Raw genomic sequence first — 13,255 nt, 5'->3', positions numbered from 1 at the left:
CCCCAATATTTTTCCCAACAATTAGTTTCAGAGAAGGTCTTTCAGAAGAAGCTTGATCACTTGAAGTTTCATCAAGATGAGAAATCAAGAAGGAACAACATCTATCATGCCACGATTGTTCAATGGAACCAATCTAGTTTTCTAGAAGGTAAGAACAAGATCTTACTTATAGTCACTTGGAGCAGATGTATGGGGAATCATTGAAGGAGGATATCAATATCAATCCTCCATTCCCATAGATGAAAGAGAAGAAAAGAAATAAGATATCAATGCAAAGGCCTTCAATGCTCTGTTAAGAAGCTTGACAAAATCAGAATTTGTCAAAGTCATGTAGTTGAATATGGTAAAGGCTATATGGGACAAGATCATCCAAAGCTATGAAGGTGACACCAAGGTAAAAAGTGCAAAACTTCAAACTCTTAGAATTCAATATGAAACTCTTAGAATGCACAATGATGAAAGTATCACAAGTTTCTTTCTTAGGGTAGATGAGATCATGAATTCTATGAGAAATCTTGGTGAAGAAATAAAAGAATCATCACTGGTTGAAAAAATATTAAGGTCTCTAACTCCTAAATTCGATTCAAAAGTTTATGCCATAGAAGAAATGCAGGACTTGAAGAATCTTACTGTTGTACAACTTCATGGGATTCTAACAACCTATGAAATGAGAAAAGTGGGTCCCTCAGATATTAGAGAAGCTGCATTCAAAGCTACTGCAAAAGGAAAAGAAAAGGAAGAATCAGGTTATGTATCAGAAGAAGAAGAGGCAAACTTCGTAAAGAAACTCCAAGTGGGTACTGGAAGATTCAGAGGTAAGCTTCCCTTCAAATGTTTTTCTTGTGGTAGAGTTTGTCATTATGCTGCTAAGTGTCCCTATAGAGAAAATCATGAGAAAGGGAAAGAAGATGCAAAAGTTAATAGGATAAGGTTTGAAAACAAGAGAAGTTTTTATACACATGAATATAATGATGGTCTTTCAAATGGTGAAGAAGGTGAGTCTGATCAATAATGTCAATTAATTATGGAATTTGAAGATAGAAGTAGTAATGAGTTTGATGCCCTAGAAGAAAATGATATTTTTATTAAAAAATTTGATAGTGATATATTAGATGCAGTAACAATTACAGATGTATGCAAATATTCAAGTTTTGGAGCACCCCACTTTATATTAATAAAAAATGAAGAAGATGGTAACAAAGAATTAGCAAGTATGGGATTTTGTTCTAGCTACAGTCCATTTCCTTGTTTGTGCAATAATAATAGTGATGATGATAATGAAACAACTAAAATTTCACTCATGGGTAAGCACTCTAAAGAGAAAATAGATTAAAAAATGATGCCTCTAGAAGTAGGAGATCAAGCCAGAGTGATCAATGAAGATGTGATTATGCTAAGCAAAGATAACTATCATCAATGGAAAGAAAATATGAAGTCTAATCTAATGAATCTTGATGTTTGGTATCTAGTATGCAACGTCTACACCAAGATTCCTCCATCAGATGAGGAAGTGTAAAAGAACAATAAGGCATTGAGTGACATCTTCTGTAGCATACCTAATTCAAGATTAAATAAGGTTATGCATTTTTTAATTGCAAAGAAAGTGTGGGATAAGCTACAAGAAATTCATGAATAAATCCCAAAGGAAGATTACTCACTAGAGGAACTACCAGGTAATTTTATCTCTAACAATGTGTCAACAAATGAACATGATAACAAACCATCCTTTGTTAGTCAGATGGAGTTGTTGATTCATAAGAAGACGGGTTAGAGTAAATCTCTGATCTTAGAACAAATCTTGATCTTGCTTTGAAAAAGATTGTTAATCTTAAAGATAAGCTGCAGGGAAATGATAACAAGGATCATATTAAATCAGTAAATGTTGTTGTGGAATCTAAACAATATTGTGAAGGTCTTGAAGCTGATATCGTCTCTCTAAGAGAAGATCTTGAAAAATCAGATAAGTGGAATGAATAACTACTTCAAGCATTTGAAGAACAAGAAAATGGGCTGAAAGAAGAGATTCTCAAATTAAAGGAGAAAGTGGAAGAAGGAAGAAGGGTTGAAGAAGGTATGAAGAAGATATATCTAGAAAAGGAAAAGAAATATCAAAGAATTGAGGTTGAAGTAAACATCCTAAAAGGTAAATTAGAAGAAAAATATAAACATTTGCGATTTCAAAGATATTACTAATATTTTTGATAATATTCTTAGTGGTCAAAGGTCTCCTGCCATCAATTCTAGTCTTGGTTTTCATGAAACTGTTGAAGGAGAATCTAGTTCACAAGCTTAGGCAAGAAATTTAAAGGGTAACAATGCAAAACCTGAAATTCTCAACAAAGAGACAAGAAGTCAACCTAATAAAATATCAAGGAAATTGAATCTTCAAAACAATCATTTACTCCTAATGTTAATCGATTATCTCCCCAGATCACTAATGTTAATGTTTTATATATCATAATTATGGACATGTTGCAACTAATTGTAGAAGTAGATAGTTTCAATCACAAGAAAATAACCACTTCACAGAAAGATCATCAACTTCCAGGTACTCAAGCTTCTTTAAAGGATATTGTTTTGCTTGCAATATATTTGGTCAAAAAGATATTGATTGCAATAGAAGGAATATGAAATAGAAATATTATGATTCCTCTGCCCATATAAGATGTTATGCTTGTAACAAGTTTGGGAATATAGCAAAAGAATGTAGGAACAAATCTATGGATCACCTTAGACAACAGGGCAAGCATTCAGATAAGAATATTGATGTCAAAAGACCTAAAAAAGATGGATCCATCAACATTTCTCACAATAACTAGAAAGAAGAAGAACATATAAGGTGTGGTCTTGCTCTTTGCTCATTCAAAGAAGAAGATGAATGGTACATATATAGTGGGTGCTCTCATCACATGACTGGAGATAAGATTGAGATTGAGTCTCTCAAGAAAAACCAATGTGGTAAGGTTATTCTAGGAAATAATGCTCCAGCAAAAGTTTTGGGAAAGGGCAGAACCATAATTAATAAACATAGAGGAGAAACTGATACTTTACTAATTCAAGGGCTAAAGCATAATGTTCTAAGTGTAGGTCAAATGGAAGATAAACAAAATATAATTGTGTTTATGTCAACTAAGTGCAAGGTTATGAATGAAGAAATTGCAAAAGTGATAGCAAGAGGATATAGAAACCCAGACAAATTATATGTGCTTGGAGAAATAAATTCTCGCAGATATGAGGAGGATTCAAATTTAGAGTAAAAAAAGATGGTGCCCATTGCAGTCCATTATTCTTACAAGAATACTTCTCACATTGACTATAGAAGTGATGTGAGGTACAAGACCTCATAAGAGAAGAAAATGATTATCAGGCCCTCAGGATCAATGATGTATAATCTCAGGGTGAGCAATACATGTTTTTTCTTGATGATGATTCCCATGATTTTTTTGATATTCATGTTTCTTATATTACTGACAGAGCATCTGGTGTAGTAACAGTGAATAAGTACACACATTACAAGCACAGGGGGAGCTGAAGCTATGAAGTTTAAACATTTTACTCTATGTACGAGGATCCTATGAAGACAAGTCACATATATACGTGAGTTATGATTTGAACAGTCGTGTATGTTTTTATATGATGAAGAAACAATGGGACGGACTCAGGAAAATACTGTGATATGCTTAAGACAATTATTATTTGGCTTTCTTATTCTGATGATTGATGATTACAATCCGTTCATTCTATTTAGAAGTGGTTTTAGATTTTACAAGTTGTTGATGCCTTGATGGATAACCAATTGATGAAGATACTTTGATGTCCTTACTGATATATGATATGATATGATCGGATCTGACAGTGAACAGTTGGCACAAGTTCAGGGGGAGATGCTTTGCTTATAATAATACCTTGTTGGAATTATCTTTGCTTTATAATTCCTTGGTACATAATGATTATTATCAATGGTGATGTTTCTTATGTTACTGAATTTGTAGAATGATGATGCATGAGTTGCTAATTATGGTTGATTCTTATCAGATGTGGGATGATAGAAAACTCTCTAGTGATGATACATGCATTATATGTTGGGGATTGTTGCGGAAAGAACATGTATACCTTGCTATTATTATTTTATGACGATGTTGTTGTCATGGATGATGACTATGGTGCTTACAAGAGCTACATGTACATGATATGATGCAAATGGTTTTGTGAAGATATGGCTATTGATATTTTACTACTATATCTGCTGGATGATACTTGGAGACATGGTTGATGCATGAAAACATATGTTTCTTTGATGAACATTTATTGAAGCTATTCATACAAAGGGAAAGAGAAAATTGACCATGATGAGGTCAAGAGGATGAGTTGATAGATAATCTCTACATGTTGATGTTGCATACTTGGTCACATGTTGATATGCATGTTGCTACTGACATATGCTTATGGTGCAGATCTTACATATTATATGATGATTGCTGAAGACTATATTGGTATTGTTACCTCAATATAGATGTCTTTGGTCTTGGTTATAAATGTCATATTTGTCACTTAATGTAAAGATCATGTAAAGACCTATGATGTAATCATTGTAAAATTTAGTCATGTATGGATTATTGTGGTCAAGTCATGTAATCCCATCTTTTTGGGCATGTGATGTAGTTTGTAAACCCACTATGTTAGGTTATCAATGTAAGTTTAGGTTCTTGTTGATAGGAAAATTCATATTCAGTTGAGTCATAGAGTCATGTACTTCTTTGTATATCTTCATAAGTTTTGACATGTGCTTAGGGGGAGCATGGTCAGTATTCAGTGTGTTAATTTTCAGATTGTTCTATGTTGTATCAATTATTTTAGCCCAATTCCAAACTTCAATTAGAAATATTTCCAATTACAATTAATCTTTTCATTCATCAACAATAATTGAAGATAGAACAATGCAAGCAAGGACAAAGAAGACAATCAACACATCAACAAGAAACACCAAATTTGGTCAAAGACTAGGGAAAAACCCCACAAGGGGGAAAACCCTTTGAAATTATTCTTTTATTAGATTGTCATAAAATGTTCAATAGGGAGTATAATGAGCCCAATACAATATGATCAACAATACAACTCAACAATTTCATAAACTAGTTTACAGTGACAGGATATATCATAGGCAACTTGATTTAGACTTCAGACAACTTTAGAAAACTTCGGATGATGGTAAACTATAGTCAAACCCTTGGAAACTCCCTTCAAGTTAGCATGCAAGGGTCTATAGCTTCTTGGACGTTGTCTTGCCCATAACATGCATGCGTTTAGGGATGAAATTTCCCAGTTCTATGCCAACATCTAAACAAGAAACCCTAATTTTGTGCGAGCTTTAGATCTGAGACTTCGGACCTCCGTACGACATTTTCCTTCGGCAATGTGTTGAACCAAATCAAATAGAAGAGAATAAGATGCTTGATTTTGTGATGTCCAAATGAGATTCTAGGTAAATTTTATTTACACTTATAGGGGTGTCCAATAATGTCCATTTGATGTTGAGGTTGACCTGTCCAAGTGTGCATGAGGGTGAAGTCAACCTGATCCAATATCCATGAGTGGGTGCACAAAATAAAAAAACCAACTTCTGCTTATTCAAACGAGGTGATTTTTAGGTCGATTTTGGTCCTCTCGAAAATAGGAACTCAATGCCATAATAATCTCCAACAAAACAGTAGCCCAAAGTGGAATTTTACAGCAGTTGCACAATTTTAACACTCCATCTCAACTAGGGAGAATTGCACCTGTAAAACCTATCCATAAATCAATGTGTCATCCTGTGATCATATGTACAAATATAATCAACTCTATTTGCTGAAACATTCTCAAATATAAAGAAGAAGAATCATGGGGGGAAAAGCTACCACCGTTTTTCCATTGGGCTACAACCAAGAATCTATATTAGTGAGCTACTACCCAGAATTTATGTCAACGAGCTACTACCCGAAAATATCTGTCATTGGGCTATTACCCAAAAATATGTTATTGGGCTACTACCCAAAAATATGTCATCGGTCTACTACCCAAAAATATATCATCGAATTACTGCCCGAAATATCATGGGGGAGCTACAACTCAACCCATATTGAGCAATATGTAATGTAGGGGAGCTACTACTCAACCCATCTTATTTTCCACCAATCTTCCCAAAAACAACCCTTAAGATTCATGTGATAGAACACCTACATCATAATCCTAGCTTGGGCGAGATACCTAACTTACCAAAGGTAAGGATCTCACGCCCCCAAGCCTCCTCACCCATTGGCGAGACGGGGAGGGATAATCCCAACAAGCCTAGCTTGTGGGTATGATGCCAATTGGGGCATACTCTGCAAAGACCAAGATACAATGAGATACTACTCCAACCCTATGGGTAATAGATAGGGGTGATACCCTATTGTCCAGAGTTCCCTCAACCCAGGAGCCCTCTATCTCAATTCCTCACCCTAGGAGTTCAAACAGGGGAGAAGAGTATGGCTTAGTGTCCTCGATTAGTGGTGCCCCTTATCAGGAGGGGTCACATCCATCAGTCCAAGCTACTCGCTGAAGACCAAGAACTTCCCTTTCAGAAAAGCCTTGGTGAGAATATATGTGATCTCTTCATCTATCGATATGTGATGAAGTGAAACGACTCCTCTCTGTACCATATCACGAATGAAGTGGTATCATATCTCTATGTGCTTGGACTTGTCATGAAACACATCATTCTATGTCAGACATATCCCACTCTTGTTTTCAAAATATATCACTATAGTGTCTAGGACCTACTCAAATATCTCTCCAAAAATCTTCCTCAACCAAACTTCTTCGCAGCTAGCCATGCTAGCAGAAATATACTCTCCCTAGGCAGTACTCAATGCTACATACTTTTGTTTCCTTCTCATCCAAGATATCATGATAGATACAAGACTAAAACAACATCATGGTGTACTCTTTCTGTCAGTTACATTTCCCGACCAGTCAACATCGGTGTATCCATGAAGTTGAACATCTTCGACAAAGTATCTCAGGCCAAGCGTAATCGTCCCTTGCAAATATCTCAAAATGTGTTTGGCAACGGTCCAATGTGCACGGAGAGGCTCGGTCATGAATTGACTCAACGTGTTCACTACATAGAATATGTATGGACAAGTTTTCACAAGGAACATCAAAACCCCAATAAACTATCTATACTCGGATGGATTCACCAAATCAGGTCCTGCAACTTCTCCACATAACTCCTTGAAGTTCATTTCCATCAATGTAGGTAGGGACTTTCATTCTATCATTCCAAATATTTCCAACAACTTCACAACATATTTTTCTTGTGAAAGGAAAATCTCACTAGGCCTTTGCCACACCTCAAGGCTTAGAAAATAGTGCATGAGTCAAGGTCCTTCATGTCAAATTAAGAGGATATCTCCCTCTTACACTCGATCATTAGAGGCTCATTACCTGTCAGGAATAGATCATCAACATATAAAACCAAAATCAATGGCATACCTTGGACTACCTTGAAGTAGAGGTTGTGATCGAAATTGCTTCTTGTGAATCCAAACTTCACCAAATAAATGTATATGCTGGTGTACCATGCTCTTGGGGCTTGCTTCAAACCATACAATGCCTCCTTTAATCTAAAAATGTGTGTCTTTTGATCTCCTACTTCAAATCCTTGTGGTTGCTCAACGCACACTTCTTCATGTAGCATGTCATGGAGGAATGTAGTCTTTAGGTCCATCTAATGAAGGGTCCATCCTTGACTTGTGATAAAGGAAACTATCAAGAGAATGGTTGTATATCGAGCCACAAGTGCAAATATATCATCATAATCTTCGCCCTCTTTTTGGTAGAATCCTTGAGCCACGAACCTCGCCTTGTATTTTTCAATGCTTCCATAAATTCCATGCTTGATATTGAATATCCACTTTGAATTTACCACAAATTTATCCTTCAGTCTCAACACAAATCCCATACATCATTCTTCATAATAGATTCATATTCATCAACCATAAAATATTTCCAAACTTATTCTTTTAATACTTCTTCTAATGTGGAAGGTTCGACTTGAATCATAATGATCATGGCTGCAACATATCCCTGGTACCTGCATGGATTCTTCCTTTCTCTAAAAAATCTTCGAATAGGAACACAACTACCAGCATCCTAAAGAGTGTCACAGAGCCAAAGTGGTCTCCTCCTAGTAGGAGGATTACTAGGAGGAGAATCTAAGGGATCCATGGGCTCCATGGGATCATCAAAAATATCAATCTCAGATTCAGGCATGGACGGGCCATCCAAGATATCCATATCACCACTCTTCTCGAGAGGATGAGGTAGAGGAAGGTCTCTTGCTTTTCCAAGAGTGACATCTTCATCGAATGTAACATCCTTGCTAATTTTGACCTTCCTTTGACCAGGAATATATATTCTAAATTCTTTAGAATTTTCACAATACCCAACAAACATACCTTTTCTTCCTGTAGCTTCCAATTTGTTCCTTTTTTCCTTAGACACATGGAAATATACAAGACATCCAAATATGTGGAGATGACTAATGTCGGGATTCACACCTGTAAATACTTCTTTGGGAGTTTTTTTTCCAAATCTTGATTAGGTACCTTGTTTTGAACATATATGACAACATGTGAATCTTTGGCCCAAAGAAATTTAGGAAATTTTTTATCATGGAGCATCGCTCAAGTGGCTTCTACTATAGACCTATTATTCCTTTCAGCTAGACCATTTTGTTTGGGAGTATATGGCACAATTGTTTCCTTCTTGATACCTTCCTTTTTGCAAAAGTCAATGAATTCATTTGACATTTATTCTCCACAATTATTGGACCTAAATATTTTGATCTTCTTCCATGATTGATTTTCAACCAATGCTTTGAACTCCTTAAATGTTTCAAAAGCTTCATCCTTCTGCTTCAAAAAGTATATCCATGTCTGCATTGAAAAGTCATCAATGAATGTGATGTAGTAGAGATATTCACTAATAGAGTGCACGAGCATCGGTCCACATATGTCGGAATGAATGAGATAGAGGATGTAAGTGGTCTTGTTTTCACTAGAGGGTAATGGTCCCCTTGTCATTTTTGCACTAACACATCCCAAACATACTACATCGTGTTGAGCTTGAACCTTTGGAATCCTTGAGACCAAGTTCTCCAATTTCAGATGAGCATCATAATGTAGATGAGCCAACCTTCAGTGCCATAATTCACTAAGATTATTTGTATTATGAACCAATGGTAATAGTGGCCTTCCAGTGATCCTGTAGAGTCCTTCATGTCTTTTTCTCAAAGTGAATGCATCTCTCATAAGTGATCCAACGGGCAAAATAAGAAATTTTCCCTTGATGAAGGAAACCCTCATCCCTTTGTCTTCCAAAGTGGATATTGATACCAAATTATTCTTTAACCCAGGCACATACATTACATCATGTAGTACAATAGATTCCCTAGTATTCAAATGAAATTTGACGGATCCAAAACCTTTGACGGGATGAGTGGAGCTGTCTCCAAGAATGATTTTCAAATTTTTCTCCCTCTCTACCAAGTTAGAGAGAACTTCTTTGTAACCATAGAGGTGATGAGTGGCCCCACTATCAACCAACCAACTATCCCACGAATCTAGATGAGATGAACTAGTAAGAGCGTTAATAAGAATATATTCAGATTGATTCGCAACATCACCTTCATACTTGGGGGATTTTTAATTCTTTTATGGATGACGGTCTTCTTCATGGTCACTTGGAGCATCTCTTCTTCTTCTATCATTTCTCCCATGGTGGTAATTCCTTTGGTCATCTCTCCTTCTTTGATCATTGAACTTGTTTCTGTTGCTTCTAGTATTATAGTGTGGTCCATTGTTCTTCTCAGGGAAATATCGAGCATAGTGCCCTTTCTTATGACAATTGTAGAATTCAATGTTCACATATTCCTTTCTTCCACCATAATTTTGAGGAGGAGGCTTTCTTGAATTCGATGGACATCCTTTCCCTTTATTCTTCTTGTTGTCATGAGCGATGTATGCAGTGGGTTCTCCTCCTTCGTTCTTTTGAATCCTTCCTCTTCCTATCATCCTTGACTCTTCTTGAGTGAGATTTCCAATAATTTCATCAAATGAAGGTAGTACATTTTTGTTGCTTATAGTAGTGATGAAGTTTTACCAAATAGAGGGGAGACCTCTTAGAGTTACGACCACCAGTTCCCTGTCCGACACATCTTCTCCAACTCTTAGCAATTGATATCTAGTACGAGAGATCCTCATTATATAGGATTATATGGACTCTCCTTTTTTCATCTTGGTGTCTTTGAGTTGACCTCTCAAGGTGACGATTTCATTCAAATTGTTGATCTCAAAAATTTCGCCTACCTTATCATACATGTCTTTATACCTTCTCAAGTTTCCAACATATGTGAGTAGATTATCTTGTAAATCATTAGCTATAATTTTTTTTTCTTACAACTCACCTTTCTTGTGCTTGTTCTTGGCAGTAGCAGATGGATTCTCGAAGGCTTAGGTACCTTTCCTTGAATATAGTCCAAAACATCATTGTTATCAGCAATGATCTCAAACCTAACTTTCCATGTAGCAAAATTAGATGAGTCTCCCAACTTCTCATCACTCTTGAAGAAGGATGTCATCTTGACTTTGACTATATCGGTTCTTTAAGCTTTCCAAAGATGAGTGCTTCAAGGCTTATCCTTCACCTTAGCTCTGATACCATGTTAATTTTCAGATTGTTCTATGTTGTATCCCTTACTTTAGCCCAATTAAAATTATTCTTTCCATTCATCAACAATAATTGAAAATAGAAAAATGCATGCAAGGACAAAGAAGATAATCAACACATCAAAAAGAGACACTATATTTGGTTAAATACTAGGGAAAAACCCCACAAGGGAGAAAACCCTTTTAAATTATTCTTTTATTATATTGTCATGAAATGTTTAGCAGAGAGTACAATGAGCCCAATACAATATGATAAGAAATACAACTAAAAAACTACATAAACTAGTTTATAGTGACAAAATATATCAGAGACAACTTGATTCAAGCTTCAGACAACTTCATAAAAATTTAGATGACGGTCAACTTTAGTCAAACCCCTGGGTGCTCCCTTCAAGTTAGCATGCGAGCGTCTATAGCTTCCTGGAAACTGTCTTGACCATAGAATGTGTGCGTCCAACGATGAAATTTCCTAGTTTTGTGCCAACGTCTGGAGCAGAAACCCTAATTTTTTGCGAGCTTCAGATTTGAGACTTCAAACCTTCGTACGACCTTTTCCTTCACCAATGTGTCGAAACAAATCAGATACAAGAGAAGAATATGCTTGATGTTATGATGTCCAAATGAGCTTCTCGATCACTTGTGTTTATAGGTTTCTAGGGGTGTCCAACAAAGTAAATTTGCTGTTGAGGCTGACCTATCCAAGTGTGCATGAGGGTGAAGCCAACCTTATCCAATATCCATGAGTGGGTGCACAAAATAAAGAGCCAACTTCTTCTTATGCAAACAAGGTGATATTTAGGTTGATTTTGGTCCTCTCTAAAATAAGAACTCAATTCCATCATCATATCCATCAAAAGAATAGCCGGAAGTGGAATTTGACCACAGTTGCATTTTTTTAACACAATTTTCATACTTAGAATATCAAATCTACAATGCCCATGTCAAGAAAGGGAGAGAAGCCTTCATTCAACATTGGTCAACTCTTTGCCTTTGATGTCAAAGGGGGAGAGTAACTTGGTGTTTGAAAATATTGGTGCTTAGCTTGATGTGTTTTATAGGTATTTATAGGTGTTGGTGACCAAACACCAAAGTGTTTCCATCAAGTCTAAAGGGGGAGATAATTGGAATTATGACTAATGTGTTGTCCTTGATGTAAACATACTTGATGAGTTGTCTTTTAACGGGAACCTACTTGAGGAAGATGTCAACAGGATGTGTCAACATGTGACAAAGATTTTGGTCAAATTCATAGTAGTTCAGATATTGAGGAATGATAAATATGAAGTTTGAAGAAGTATACGTGGGTTCTATGAAGAAAAGCCATGTAAATACATGGGTATGAAGGAGAAAAGGTGCGTACAGTTTCCGCACCATGGTATTCTAAATACAAAGGGTCTTTGCCATAGTATTGACCCATGGTATTGAACCCAACAATTGATATTTGCTCTCATCAAAGAATACCATCAACATTAGTGTGGTTTTGACATGTGGTATTGGATAAGGGCTAAGCTATATAAGGAGATGACGATCAAATTATTTTTGTGTGAAAGTGATGAGTATTTCATGAATAGTTAAATCTAGAGAAAGTGTGCATGTAATGGGCTATTAATGATTTGTTTGATCTGAAACTATGCATGCACCTAAGAATTTGATGATGGATCAGATCCAATAGATCTGAAATGACTATATTGATAGTGGATTGATTAGATTTGTAATATTTATGTATGTCACATGCTTTGTTATGTATGTCGAGAGATGGGTTTGTCTTGAAGATCTGCTGTGCAAAAAATCTATAAGTCAAAACTTGCAATTATGTATGTGGGTTTTATAACCTAAAAGGTACGTACATACGTGGGCTTAATGCTAGTAAATTACGTATATATTCAGATATGTACGTGGGTTTGATTCTTGAAAAGCATGTAAATAAGCTAGGTTTTTGCTGAAAAAGATGTTTGATTAGTCTAATCAGCCTTGTGTTTCTGTTGTCTGTCAATGAAGTATTACTTGATCATATGGGTTTAGCAGTAATGATTGAAGTTGAATTGATTGATTAAAGAGTGATGAGGATGCTATATATATATATATATATAATGGTTTTGTGATTATTTCAAAATGATTCAGTGGTTCAAGGTTTAACTCAGTGTGTGTTTCAGAATAACAGTGATTCAGTTTCATGGTTCAGTGTTTTGAGATATGTACGTGGGTATGCTTCAAGGAAGTTTCATATACACACGGGTTTACTAAAGTAAAGTAGCGTATATATTCTAACATTTTATTGATTAGGGTTTTCAATTATTTCATTGAGTTGATGCAATGTTTGGGTTCATTATTGTTATTCTGGTTATAGTGATCTAATTGCTTTGGTTGTTTGAGAATAAGTTGATTGATTTGGGTCTCAGTTGGTTCAATGATTGAATGATTTGTTGCAATGATCAATTTCATTTTTGATATTTTATATTGGGCTTAAATGATGGTAGTGGGTCTAGTATGAATATTTGACGAAA

This window comes from Pinus tabuliformis, chromosome 5_1 (genome assembly GCF_031772625.1).
Source record: "Pinus tabuliformis cultivar Carrire ecotype Pingquan chromosome 5_1, CPIR1, whole genome shotgun sequence".
Taxonomy (NCBI): domain Eukaryota; kingdom Viridiplantae; phylum Streptophyta; class Pinopsida; order Pinales; family Pinaceae; genus Pinus; species Pinus tabuliformis.
The sequence above is the reverse complement of the archived record's forward strand: the minus strand, read 5'-3'. Positions refer to the sequence as shown.